The following is a 14,352-nucleotide window of genomic DNA, read 5'->3' as shown; positions in this document are numbered from 1 at the left end:
TATACATTGCCTAATTTTCAACAAAGCAGTGAGTTTATGTTTACTCTCCCCCACAAAATGGTGTTCATGCTTTTTAATTGATGTTAGTGCAACTCATTTGACTGAGTTTATCATGCTCCAAATTCTAAGTATGTAGGACCCTACCCTAAGAATTCTAGAGTCACTATCTTCAAGGAGTTTACTCTTTTGTTGTAAAAACATAGTATATACATGAAATGTTAATAATAGCACATGGATAACATAATCACTAGAAAAAAACTTTCTAAAGTTGGAAATTTACATTTAGTGAGTGCTTAATATCTTATTCAGGCTGTCTACAAAGTTTTCTTTTAACTAATTTCCAGAACAACCCTGAGATGAGGATATCACATCAATTTTAAATGAAGAATAAATAGGATCAGAAAGGTTAAGTGATTTGCTTAATTCCACATTGTCAGTACATAGTAGAACCAATTTTCAAATATGATTTTGGGTCCATCTGATTGCAAAAACAAAAGACAGAGAGAGAGAGAGAGAGAAAAGTAACTTCACATTTTAAATCTTTGGTGATGATAAAAGTCTGAAAGAATACCATTTACAGAGTCGAAAAATTGGGAGAAAAAAATAAAATGGGAGGAAAGATGAATTTATTGTTATATTATTGTTTCTGAAGCAATGCTAGGGCATATAAATATAAATGTCCAATAAACAGAGACCTTTTTTTTTAATTCTAGTTTAAAAATATATTTAGGCCAACCACGGTGGCTCATGCCTGTAATTCCAGTACTTTGATAGGCCAAGGTGGGGGAATCACTTGAACCCAGGAATTTGAGACCAGCCTAGGCAACATAGTGAGACCCTGTCTCTCTAAAAAAAGAAAAAAGAAAAAAAGAAAAAGAATTTAAATTAGCCAAGTATGTGGGCACATGCCTGTATTCCCTCTCAGCTTCCCAGCTTCTTGGGAGGTTGTGGTGAAGGATGGCTTGAGCCCAAGAGGTTGAAGTTGCAGTGAGTCAGGATTGTGCCACTGCACTCCAGCTTCAGTGACAGAGCAAGAACCTGTCACAGTAAAAACTAAATCAGGACTGGATATGTGAATATGGTACTTAATTGTGCTTCAATGTGGACATGATGAAAAGTCAATAAATGAGCAACTATATTCTTGATTCCAAACAACTAGATTATGTCCTTGAGCAGTTTGAATTCTAGAGAGTATGGGGAATAGTTAGCAAAAATGGCTGTAACAATCCCTCCCTTGCCTGTAGGTACATGCTACTCCTCATGTTAAAAAAAAATGGAATTTATTTATCTTCTCCTTCAATCTGAATTGACTTTAGATTTGATTTAACCATGTGGTGGAAGTGAGATTGTGCTTGTTCAGGGCCTAGACTTTAAGAGACATAGTCGCTGATTATTTCATTCTTTTGCTATCCTAAGACTTCTAGAAAAGAAGTCTAGGCTATCCACTTGGAGAAAGTGGCCATGTTAATAAAAGGACCCCAGCAGCAGCCCAGCACCATGGTTCCTGACATGTGAGTAAGGTCACCTTTGATCCTCTACCCCAACTATCACCTGAATGAGTGAATGCAGCCAAGATCACAGAGCACAGATGAGCCATCCCTGACAAGCCTTGCTCTCATTCTTGGAAAACAGAATCATGACTACTAAACTGGTTGCATTTTAAGCCACTGAGTATTAAAGTAGTGTGTTTCACGGTATAGCTAAGAAACAGAAGGGGACTAACAACAATTAATTTATTAAATATTTGTTTTCCTTCTTGACAGACAATGAAACATTCCTATAAGAAACATAAAGCAGGCTGGGGGCGGTGGCTCATGCCTGTAATCCCAGCACTTGGGAGGCTGAGGTGGCAGATCACAAGGTCAAGAGATCAAGACCATCGTGGCCAACATGGTGAAACCACGTCTCTACTAAAACTACAAAAATTAGCTGGGCGTGGTGGCATGTGCCTATAGTCCCAGCTACTTGGGAGGCTGAGGCAGGAGAATCGCTCAAACCTGGGAGACGTAGGAGGTTAAAGTGAGCCGAGATCATGCCACTGCACACCAGCCTGGCCACAGAGCAAGACTCTGTCTCAAAAGGAAAGAAAGAAAGAAAAAAGAAAAGGAAAGAAAAGAAAAGAAAAAAGAAAAGGGCCGGGCACAGTGGCTCATGCCTGTAATACCAGCACTTTGGGAGGCCGAGGTGTGTGGATCACGAGGTCACGAGATCGAGACCAGCCTGACCAACATGGTGAAACCCTGTCTCTACTAAAAATAGAAAAATTAGCTGGGCGTGGTGGCACGCGCCTGTAATCCCAGCTACTCGGGAGGCCGAGGCAGGAGAATTGCTTGAACCTGGGAAGCGGAGGTTGCAGTGAGCCGAGATCGCGCCACTGCACTCCAGCCTGGTGACATAGCAAGACTCTGTCTCAAAAAAAAAAAAAAAGAAAGAAAAGGAAAGGAAAACATGAAGCAAGGCTTAAAGATGGAGAGCTACCAAGGAAGTGGTAGAGCAGTATTTACATTGGGTGGTCAGAGAAGTCTTCCTGAAGAGATAACATTCGAGCAGAAAAGGAAGTTAGAGAACTAAATGGGTAACAGAGATGAGTCACAAACATCAGAAAAAAAAATGTATATATATATCTACAAATGTTTTCATGATATGTTATAAGCAATATATTCAAATCAAATTCACCATCCTTCCTATATTGGCATCCACATAGAATGCCCATCCTGTCATCTCCTTTTCTCTGCATTACTATTTATCTTTACAAATCAATTTAACTGTCATCTTCTCCAGGAAGACCTACCTGACTTTTCTAATCTGGGTAGTGCTCTCTTCTATGTCATCATAGCTCCCTGTATTTTCTTATATGACAGTTTGTAATATACATTAACCTTAGAGCTCTTTTAGAGTAAAGAAATTCTAATTCTGATATACCCTGCAATATGTACATTGCAGGTAAAATGGCAATGTTTTTCTGACTTTACTTACACTGCATTCACTATTCTTTCTTTTGTTTTACCTTATTTCCTAATGGTTCCTAGTGTAAGCAAGTCACAAAAATTTAGATTAAATCAAGAAAAAAGTTTTTGACCAATGGCTGCTTAATCTGTCACTGAAAAGTAGCAACAAAACCAAGCTTTTATCAACCAGAAAACATATTGTGCTTCCTTTGGGAAAGTAAACAAGACAGTAGACATAGAAGCCTCACACAAAGGGGGAAAATAAACTGAAGGATTTTAAGAGTAACACCTGTCAAATGGAGCAGTAATGTGTATGGTTTGACAAAACAGGCTGGTGACTGTCAAAATAAATAATAAACCTTCCAGCTCTGACTAATGACTGAACTATGCTGGAAGATTTGAGGGAAACATCCAACAAAATGCAAAATTGAAAGAAAAATTGGAATGGTCGGCACAGCCTCCTAGCAGCTAAATTTCAAGTAATTTTGGAAAAACACAAACCATTCACCAGGTTCCATGGCAGAGGGAAAAGTTCCAAAAACTCTTCTGATTGAGCATTCTGCTTTAGTTAGGAAATCACATCTCTTCTAATGGAGTGCCAAGAAGTTGGTTTCTGCTTTTTCAATACAGAAAAAATCCTGCTGCGAATGTGACATTCTCTGTGCAGACATTCAGCTGACTGCCAATAATATCATTAGGGAAGAACAGCTAGAGCTGGACCCCTTTGTACGTAGAGTGAAGCAAACTGCAGAAAAGGCATAGATCCAGGGAAAGCCCATCTCTGATACTTTTCTATTTTCATTTCTTCCCAATTCAGGTACCTAATTTCCTTTAGTCACAGCTTCTTAGAAGACTATCTTATTTTTTCTTACCAGCAAGCAAAGATTTTCTAACATTATTATAAAGAAAACTGGCCAAGTGTCTGCTGATTATGTTATGATCCTTTCCAGGGGCAGTTTCATTTATATAAATTGTTTCTTGAAGACCCAAAAAGCCTTGATAAATTTCTGTTCTAGAATTTAATAATATATCACAAGTGGAAGAATGCATCATTAGTGGAAGAATTTTAAGCATCTCAAAAACACAGTTCTATAAAAGTCATCTTTTTTCAGAAACTTTCCACTTATCTCTCAAGTTCAAAGTAGCAGAGGTGAGTACTGGTTTTCCCTCTGTCTGACTCCTTTAATTTTGTCTTTGTTTTCAGAGTAAACTGTGCTCTAGATTCCCTATACCATAATGAAAGAGAGAGGAGGAAAAACAAAGTATCCTTTTTTAAGGGGGGACCATTTCTAGGTATTATTTAGCCTGCAGTAACATGGCTTGCTTTCTTATTTAATTATTTTTATTTATGTTCTTCCACTATTTATTTCTCCTTCATGTCTTTTATCCATTAGATTGTATTGAACCTAGTCCAAATATGTTTTTTTCATAAAATTTGATTACTGTTATAAGTAAGCAAAGATGAGATGAGAAATAAGCTAAATATTAAATCTAAAAACATACATTTAATATTTGTTTTTTCTGACTTAAATATATTTGCTAAAATCTGTAATTTAAAAACCTCCTAACCATTTTATTTATTTTAAGCACTGTCTTGAAGAGTTATACTGGTCTAAAAACTGCATTTTATTAATATATTATTTTCATAGCCATACTTATGAAAGCAAAACATCAAGACATTTTCTGATTACAGAATGAATATTTGAATTCAAGACCATGCCAGATTTATGGCTAGCAAATGGCTGTCAATGTGTATGCCAAGTGAAGTGACAGGTTGGCTCCCTCAAATACCCATGACTCAGAAATGACAGGAATCAGGATGTCTTTGCTTCTTTCCCAGTGATTTCAACATTCTAGGATGATTTGATTCAACAACCCATTGGTTGATCCATTCTACTCTGATAGGTGGTTATCCAACCCAGTCACCACCATGTCCAAGGAATCCTGTACTTTTTGCAGCAATTATTCTGCTTGGCAGGACTCTCTTCTCTGAAGCTTTCTCTGCTAATTTTTCTTGCTGCCTCTGCAGGGTCAGTAATGTGTCTGCCAGTAAAGTGTTGTCTCTTTCCATTTCCTATTCCCATAACCACAAGGAATAGAAGCAATTCCTTCGTTGAGGAAAGAATATTTGTCCATTAATAACCACACTAGTCTAGCATTCAAATCCCTCGTTGATACTTAGGTCATTTTTAACTTGGACTACTACAACCACATACTGTGCTGTCTCCAAGGCTTTATTCTTCTCTCCAGTTTAAAATGATATGCACTCTACAGTTCAAATCATTTTCTAGATGCATTTAAGTTATGCCCATGGGAAGAAAGAGCCTGAGCTTGGCACTATTGCATATAGGAAGTGTGGTGTGGAATGCAAAGAAATGTCTAAAAGAAGCATTTAAATACACTATATGATGACAGAGACTCAGCTTAATAGTTTTTTGCACTCCAGGAATCAAGAAATTCCAATAAACTATTACAATTTTAATGGCTACCTTTGACAAATTATGAGAATTTGATCTGCCTGGATCCCACCTTATTACGAAGTTATTGAAAATATTTTGTGTAATTTGCAAAGTAAAAAGTCACTGAATAGTACCGTCATGTTATTGTTTACTAACTTCTACTCTGATGCAGTCAAATCAGCAAAGAAATTGTAGGAAGCTCCTTGAACAATAGGTACATGGTTTGCCAAATATGCTCATGAGAAGAAAAAGCAAAAGTTAGAGGAATGTGAGACTGAAATAGAAAAAACAAACAAACAATTGTCTGCTATCCTGGGAAACTGTGTTTAATTTCCTGGCATCTGAGCCATTTTTGTAACTTACGTTTTGGAATTACTATAGCCCTGTATGAAAGAGTTAATTTATTACCAAAAGGTGAGCCATTTCCTGTCTACTCGATTGTAGAATCAGACTAAGTACTATTTTATCAAAGGAGCATCGGCTGTCACCCAACGTTAATCATTTTCAGAACAATTATGATTTACTTTAGACATAAGGCTGATGGATCTTTATTTCCAGGTTCCATTTTGGCAACTTTGAGCCTTACCTCATATGTAAGACTATTACTGAAAACAGTGCCTCTCCAAATTTTCATCCTTCATTATTTTTGTTTCTCCCTAAAAAAATAAAAAATAAAAATAAAAATAAAAATAAAATACAATTAATTACATTCGTTAGTTAGCCAATGTGATTGCCAATGCTAGCTTAAACATTGTTTGTATATAATTTTACACAGATGTGGAGCCAATAGAGATCTGAATGATTGTGTGCTTTTACACATCTTTTAGCTAAATTAAAAACCCGAAAGCTAAATCTTGTGTTCTGGGACAGCATGTGAATTTGACATTTCCTGGCGGCTATTAGAACCGTAAACCATTGAATAGACTATATTCATTCATTTAAGTGGTTTGTGACTGTGAAAGACTAAATATTTACAATGTCTTTTATCCTTGGATACAATATAATAATTTCATCATTTTAATAGCCTTTTACTCAAATGTGGTTGCATCCTGGTTAGATTTTAGACATGCATTTCAAATAGTTTGGGTCTCTGTAATCATTTCAATGACTCCCAAGATTGAAAAACAATATATAGCAAGAGTTCAAGTCTTTGAACTTATTACTTTAGTTTTGATTTATGTCTGCCCTCCAGAATTTTGCACTGTTTACCAAACTTTGCTCTAAATGTTCAGATAAGAGATATTTGTGCAGAGTTGGCCAGTGGAAGGTCACTAACAGATCCCAGGCATATATTTATAAGTGCAAGTGTATGTACACAAATAGGGATTTGGCAACTTAATGTGAATGAACCAAGACAAAACCATAGCAGTCACTATAGAAGCAATTAAAACAATATGCCCCCGCTGAAACCTATGGAAATAGCTTTGTGGTACATATGAAAACACAGTATTATCCCATTAAAGCAAATATCTAGGGATTTTTTTTTCCTTTTAGACACTCCTAACGAATGCCAGAATCTCTTTGTCTCATTTCAGAACAAAAAATTGATTTGTGTATTCTTTCCTACCTCATGTAGGGTGAAAATTAAATCTGGTTTATTTTCAACATAAAAATGTAGAAACAACATTGGTTCATTTTGCATTTGGTTCTAATAATCACAAATATTTATTTCTATGAATATTCAGTCTTCTGAATAGCAGGAAAATAAAAATACTGACTAACATAGACATTATCAAAATAAATTTGTGATTACTTCTTCTAAGGTGCAGAATGGATATGATCGCTTAGAACTTTTGTACCAAGAATTTTTAAATGCTCAGCTCAGAGTAGCTGATCCCAATGATTATTTTATGAACCATTATCCTAAAATACCTATCTAAAATGTACAATAACTTGGTTGGATCTTCTGTCAAACCATAATTTATGTCACAATGAGGTTAGATGCCAAATGAAATAAATAAAGGCTAAGGAATTTTTTGGCTTGTAATATACTGATACTTTTGAATGTTCAAAGAAAATCATGTTTAAAGGGGTGTCTTTTTTTCTACCCCACAAGGAGAAAAATATATATACTTTGGTTCTTTACCTGTTGATGGTTCTTTACCTGATAGGGTGACTTAACCCTTCATTCCTGAAAGGTCTGGGCCATTTGTAGTTCTGCCAGAACTGGATTGTCATAGTTTTCCATTGACTTTAATTGTAGGGTATGTTAATACTAGGAGACACACTAAGGAATCTCCTGGATTTCAGACATACTCTTCCTTACGTTTATTGAGGAGGATTAGTTCAATTTCCCCTTTGTCATCAGGATTAATAATCCCAGCCAACACCACAACTTTCTTCTTGCCCCTGTTGACTCAAATGCATGAGGAACCCAAAATGGCCAGGTGGCAGTCTTAACATCCAACACAATGAAATCATTGTTGTGTCTCCTGGTAGAAGCATTTGTTTCTGTGGAACTAAGACCTCTAGGCTGACAGAACTTAAAGCTGCAGAAACAGGAATGAAAAATTTTGCTAGTGGGTCACCAAAGGTAATTGTGAGTGATGCTACTCCCATTTCCACTCCTTGCCTCCTAGACCTATATATCCTGGCTATCAGAGAAACAGTACCACATAATGACACTGATTCAGAGCCTTCTGGAGAATCTTGCTCCAGCCCTGAAAGGTATTATTACCTAGCTGGTACTGTAATTCAGTCTTCAAAAGGACATTCCATCATTCTATCAAGCCAGCTGCTTCAGATTGGTGGGGAACATGGTAAAATCAGTGAAATCCATGAGCATGAGCCCATTCTTGCACTTCTTTTGTTTTGAAGTGAGTTTCTTGCTCAGAAGCAATACTGTATGAAATACAATAACAGGAAATTAAAAAAAATGGCTAGGAGGTTATTGTAATTATCCAGAGCAAAATGATTCACAACTTATGTTCATTTGATTGTCCTGAAAAAGATGAAGAGGGAATGAGTTTGAGAGAGAGATGTGGTAAGATTAATAAGATCTTCCCATGTAGAGATGGGGAGTATAGGTAAAGTAAATAATATGTTGGTGTGCTGAGTATATGTAATATATAAAATGTGTATAATTCTCTAAGCATGTGCTTAAATCTCTATGAGTATGAGAAGTATCCACTACTCTAGTGTGCTTCTCTGTGATGTTTGTCAATAACTACTTTATTCCCTATTTAACATTTTTCCCCACAGCAGATAAAGGATTTTTAAAATGTGTAAAGCAGATGCAAGCTGGAAATCCCTTTCTTTTAGGAATTTCTGAGATTGGATATGGATGATTAAAAAAAAAAAACCACTGTGCCTACCCCTTCTGATCATGCTTTCATTTGGACAGCACTCTGTCAAATCATAGGATTTTGGCAGGGATCTTTCTTACCATGTTTGGTGGGTGGCAATTAATCACATGGTATGCATCACCCTTTTCACCCAGTACACTAATATACTCTGCTCAAGGATGCAAATGTTCGTGGTAAAAACTTATCTGTTTGCATCCCCATGTTGAATGCATCCCCCATGTTGAATGAATGGCCTTAAAATTCCTGCATCATTGTTGTCTATCTTCTGTTGTAATAGAGATAGAGGCAGGAATTTAGCCTAATTAATTCCCATTTATAACACTCAGCACTACCCCCTAAAATATAGACATTTAATAAATGTTTTGGTGATAAAGGAATAACTTATCTTTTCTTGGATGCATCCCTTTCAACTGAACCAAGAAAAGCATACATTGTACTGGTTTAGGGAGGATAAATGTAATTCCATGACAATTAAAAATGATAGGAGGAGTAAAAACCCATCCAGCTATCTAATGACTAAACTTCGCTGGTGAAGATGTGATAATTCTAGTGAATGTTTTAGTGGAAGAGACTTTTATTTTAATATATTAAAAAATTGAGGAGAGTCTAACTTTGTTAACTCAGTAGCATCAAGCCATTTGAGGCAACCTCAGTGAACTGAAGAAAAGGGTCTGATCTATATTTTCACTTCAGAACAAAAGAAAACAATGTTTATCCTATTTAAATTAGTTCAAATTTTGTTCCTATTATTTCCAATATAATTTATAAATTATAAAATCTAAGTCATATATACATACACATACCACACATGATTTAATATATGATATATATCCATAGCTCCACATGAAAAATTGTTATTTTTTATGATTTATTACTTTAAAATATTATATTTAACTTTTGGAATCTAAAAGCTGTTTATCAAGTGAAATGCATATATAGATAATTAAAATAAGTTTGTTAATGCAAAATTAAGAATTAGGTTATTTTTATTGACATGCTAGTTTGTATATGAGCTTGTGTTTTATTTTATTTTAATTTTTTATACCACTTTATTGAGATATATGATTGACACACAAAAAGATGTATATATTTAATATACACAACTTGATAAATCTGGCAATAAATATAAATCTGTGAAACTATCACAACAATCTATATCATAAAGGTATTCATCACCTCAAAAGTTTCTCTCTCACCTCTTTATTATTGTTATTATTATTTTGTGATAAGATTACTTAACATGAGATCTACACTTTTAGCAAAATTTCAAGTATAAAGCAAAGTATTATTAAACATGGGCACTATGCAGTAGAGCAGAGCTCTTGGGCTTATTCATATTGCACAACTGAAGCCTTGAACCCTTTGACTAATACCTCTCAGTTTTCCCAGAGGAGGGAACATGGTACAATGACTGTGGAAAACAGCATAAAGATTCCTCAAAAAAAATTAAAGTAGATCTACCATATACTCCAGTAATTCCTCTTTTGAAACACAAAATCAAAATCGGGATCTTGAAGAGATATTTGTACACCCCTGATCATAATAGGATTATTCACAATAGCCAATACATGGAAACCACCTAAATGTCCATCAATGGATTAATGAACACATATGATGAAATACTATTCGACTATTTAAAAAATTCTGCCATTTGCAACAATGTGGATGAAACTGGAGAACATTATGGTAAGTGAAATAGTCCAGACACAGAAAGGCAAATACTGCATGATACCACTTCATATGGGCTTTTAGTACCAACACAAACCAAACCATGTGGTATCTAGAAACTGCTTGTTGGAAACTTGGCTTCTGGGTTAAGACTTCTGCTGATAGCACACAATCAGTACAATGAGCTCTGAATAAAAAAAAATCTCCAAGTGAAGCAAGAGGTAGTTTTTCTTTCTTACTGGAACACATTTGACAAATCTGTTTAGGTTAGTATGTCAAACAAGAAAAAGATAGTAACTCTGTGTCTTAGTCAATTGAATAATGTCTTCTTTTTCAGCTCTAGGAGCAAGGAATTTGCATTGGTTATTTTTATGGCATAGAAAAAGTATTACCTGTATATTCTCAAATCAAGCCTGTTAAAGCACACGATTTCAAGCCAATATATCAAGGCTACTACTGTGGTTGTACTATATTTGTTACTAACATATAATGCAAATTCAATTAAGCTTTCCCTGAGGCTATTGTTGTGGCAAATAGTGAGCTCTAGAAAATAAATAACATTCCAAATTCACTAGTTTTTAGTATGCATCAGAAATAGGATATTTAGAATTCCACTTACAGAATTTAAAATTATAAACTTGATTTTGTAGATACCACTGAAATACTTATTGAAGAAACATGTTCTTATTTTATAAAATGTAGTTCTCATTTTATCATTTATATTTACTTTCCAATAAATTTACTTTCTCCTTTGATTTAATTTTATTCATTGAAAAATTGCTTCTGACGTGTTTTGCATTTCCCTACCCCTCCAGATCTGTTTTTACATGTTTCACACAAGATTTACTGTGATGCTGTTAGCAATTTCTGCCACCAGAGAAAGTTGTGTTATATTTTTTCCTATGATTCCCTTGCAAAGGTTTAAATGAAACTGAGCTACATTTCAGTTAAAACTGATATTTCTGTCCAGTTGAGTTACTTAATTATCTCTTCTGTAATTTAAGCTGTGCCTAAAAATAATATTTCCTAGTTCATATTGACATTTTGTGACAATTTTTACTATTCCTAATCGTATTTCAAAGAGTTATCATTTTTTACTTATATACTTGATTTTTTAAAGTTATCTGCATTAATAATTAGATTTATTAGGTCTCCAAGACAAATAGCTTAAAAATATTTGTATCCAGTTTTACAGTGCCAATCAATTAATATATAGCAATGAAAGCATACATTTAATTTTTCCCACTAGGGGATTCCTCTTTGGATCTAAGTGTTGCCACTCTGCTCCTCTGACAGGTAATTTGAATTAAAGATAGGATCAAAAGACTTGCACTTTCCTGCCTTAAAACTCATTCAAGAGAAGGATATTTATCCTCTACTATGTTTCTACATAGGTAATACGTATGTTACTGTAATAAAATCAATAATAATAATAATAATAATAATAATGTCAGCGACAATGATAATAAGAATTTATCAAGCAGTCTCTGGGGGTCAGGCACTGTGATAAGGCTTGTATCAGTAAAGATAGGATAGCTCACGCAGTACTAAAACAATCTTCAAATTGTGTGCTGTCCAGTTTGGGTTAACATGAAGGCCAGAACTTCTCAATAAATGCTTGCAAATAATTTCTGCAGGTGAAGAAGATGGGGCAAATCTTGGGTTGGTTCTTAAAGCTTCTGCACACAACTCCCTTTTCTCCAACTTTCATGGGCTGAGAAGGCCATACCCAGATACAAAGAAGACAGCAAGTGCAATCCTACCATGTATCAAGAAGAAGAAAATTTTTGAATTTTTTGCACAACCCTAATGATTTGGGGGACTTCAATCCTTAAATCAGCTTCTCTAACAAACACCAGGGCTTTCTGCCATCTCTGTCAAGCTCTATGCCCTCACCTTGCTTTATTTTCTTCAGACTACTTATAAATATATGAAATCATATTGTTTGCTTGGAGATATAGAATTGGACATAGAAAAATATAAATAAATTCATATTTTTAATGCACAATCCATGAGGACAAGCACTTTGTCCACCTTTTCTTTCTTCCCCATCTCCATACTTTCCTTTTCTTTTTTACTTTTTCTTTTTCTCTTAACTCTATTGCCCATAGCTGCACCTGTTAGATGTTAGGTACATAATAAATCTTTTCTTTGTGTAAAAATAAATTATATATACTTTATTAACAAGGAAACAATCTTAGAAAAGTTAAGCAGCTTAACTAAGATGAGGTAGCTATGTAGCAGCCGAGTTGTGATTCAAAGCTGGAGGTTTAAACATTCAGCTGTATAGCTACTGTGCTTGATAATTACATAGGCTACTGGGAAATACATATATAATTATGAAGTTACATGAAAATGTTGTAAGAGAATCATATATAAATTACTATGGAATCACAGAGGGAGTAAACACTATGGCAGGTTTGAAGGTGATGAAGAATTGCAGGATTTTGAATGAGGTCTTGAATATATTCAACAAATATATATTATTTGTTTGGATTTATTTCTTTGGCTTTCTGCTATGAGTCAGGCATGTTCTAGTTGCTAAGGAGATAAAAATACCCAAGATAAGTTTTGACCCTTCTAGTGCTTCTAATCTCGTAAGATATGTGCCAGTCAGACACACACACACATATACAAAATCACTGCTCAGTGAAAGGCTGATAACCGTTATCTGAAGCTATTGGAGGGATAGTTGGGACTAAATAAGAGGACATTTCATTTGAGTCGAGTGAGCAGATGTTGACAGACAGATTACACCTTCCAGTAGGTCTTTGAGAGTGATAGGCTCTAAAGTTTGGCCCACCACATGACCATAGAGGAAGATGAAGCAGGGACTGGGACTTTGCCATATCCCTTATTTGCTCTCTACTAAAGCATCTGCCAATGATATTCTTCCACTTTGCTTCCAAAGCGATATTCTTCCACATTGCTTGCTTCTGACTTTCCAAGCAGAGTCAGGAAAAAATTATCTTCTCATAAGATACACTTATGGCAAGAATTCAGAATGAAAATATTTAAACCACTGCAGTCTTCTCTACTTAGAAGGCTGTGAAGTTTGACTCTTCCTAAATAAATGGGGAAAGTACCATTCTTATCAATAGCATATATTGATAACTACTGAGTTCAGGACATATTTGCTAAATTTTAGATGAGGAACAGAGGATGGTACATGAATGGAAGATAATGGTATAGTTAGAGATTCTAACTCAAAATAAGGGGTAAAGGCACTAAGTCTATTGACATTCAGAGGATGCAGAGGTGTCTAAGGGACATAATGGATGCTAGGACAATGCCAATAAAAAGGACATGATGAAAAGCACTTTCCAAACAAATGAAAAGTGGAATTATCAAAGTGAGATGTTACAGCATTGAGGATAATGTTTGACCGCTTACAATAGAAAACCCCAAAGTGACAGTGTCTTTAAAAGAGCTAGATTTTATTTATCTCTTACTAAAAAGTCCATATGTGACCTGATATGGTCTTCTTTCTGCTCTGTCATTTATTCTAGGGGATGGGGAAACTGCATACCAAAAGTAGTAATGGTTGAGAATCGAATAAAGGAACTATTTATAGAGGTATAAGGACGGCTAAGAGCAACAGAAGAGAATGATGAAGATTCCAAGGAATAGAAACGGGGGAAGTCAACAATAGCTTTAAGTCTGAAGGGGTGAGAAGGAGATGCTGTTACATGAAATTAGCACTGCAGCCATATGAAGAGCAACTGTGCCTTCAAAAGAGGACCACCACCACTGCTAAACTTTGGTTCAGCAGAGAGAAAATATAGGGAATTAATAAATAATCTCATACTCTCCTCCTCCATTTCATTTCCTGTCATTGGTCAAATACAACTAGAAGCTACAGGCCAAGAGAGCCCAGGGGATACTTTCAGCATCTCAAGGAACAGAACAAGACGGAAAAGAGTAAAATACTAAATTAGAAGAATAAACATAAAATAATCAGTTGCCTCCTTT

The 14,352-nt window shown here is 35.2% G+C and overlaps 2 long non-coding RNA genes across 3 annotated transcripts in view; one reads left to right on the top strand and one right to left on the bottom strand.

Annotated features, from left to right (window-relative positions):
• Window positions 1–14,352, bottom strand: part of LOC129054385 (uncharacterized) — an 83,213-nt gene that overhangs the window by 23,324 nt on the left and 45,537 nt on the right. For both annotated transcript variants that reach the window (XR_008519067.2, XR_008519086.2), the window contains 2 exons: window positions 8,085–8,248; window positions 5,994–6,063 (listed from right to left, as the gene is read on the bottom strand). This is a non-coding gene — a long non-coding RNA (uncharacterized LOC129054385). The remainder of the gene's footprint in view (window positions 1–5,993; window positions 6,064–8,084; window positions 8,249–14,352) is intronic.
• Window positions 1–14,352, top strand: part of LOC129054386 (uncharacterized) — a 27,031-nt gene extending 12,679 nt beyond the window's left edge. Inside the window, exons 2-4 of the long non-coding RNA XR_008519069.1 lie at window positions 1,417–1,511; window positions 1,764–4,098; window positions 13,890–14,352. This is a non-coding gene — a long non-coding RNA (uncharacterized LOC129054386). The remainder of the gene's footprint in view (window positions 1–1,416; window positions 1,512–1,763; window positions 4,099–13,889) is intronic.

The sequence above is a fragment of the Pongo abelii genome, chromosome 5, assembly GCF_028885655.2.
Source record: "Pongo abelii isolate AG06213 chromosome 5, NHGRI_mPonAbe1-v2.0_pri, whole genome shotgun sequence".
Lineage (NCBI taxonomy): Eukaryota > Metazoa > Chordata > Mammalia > Primates > Hominidae > Pongo > Pongo abelii.
This window is presented reverse-complemented; position numbering and strand designations above follow the sequence as displayed.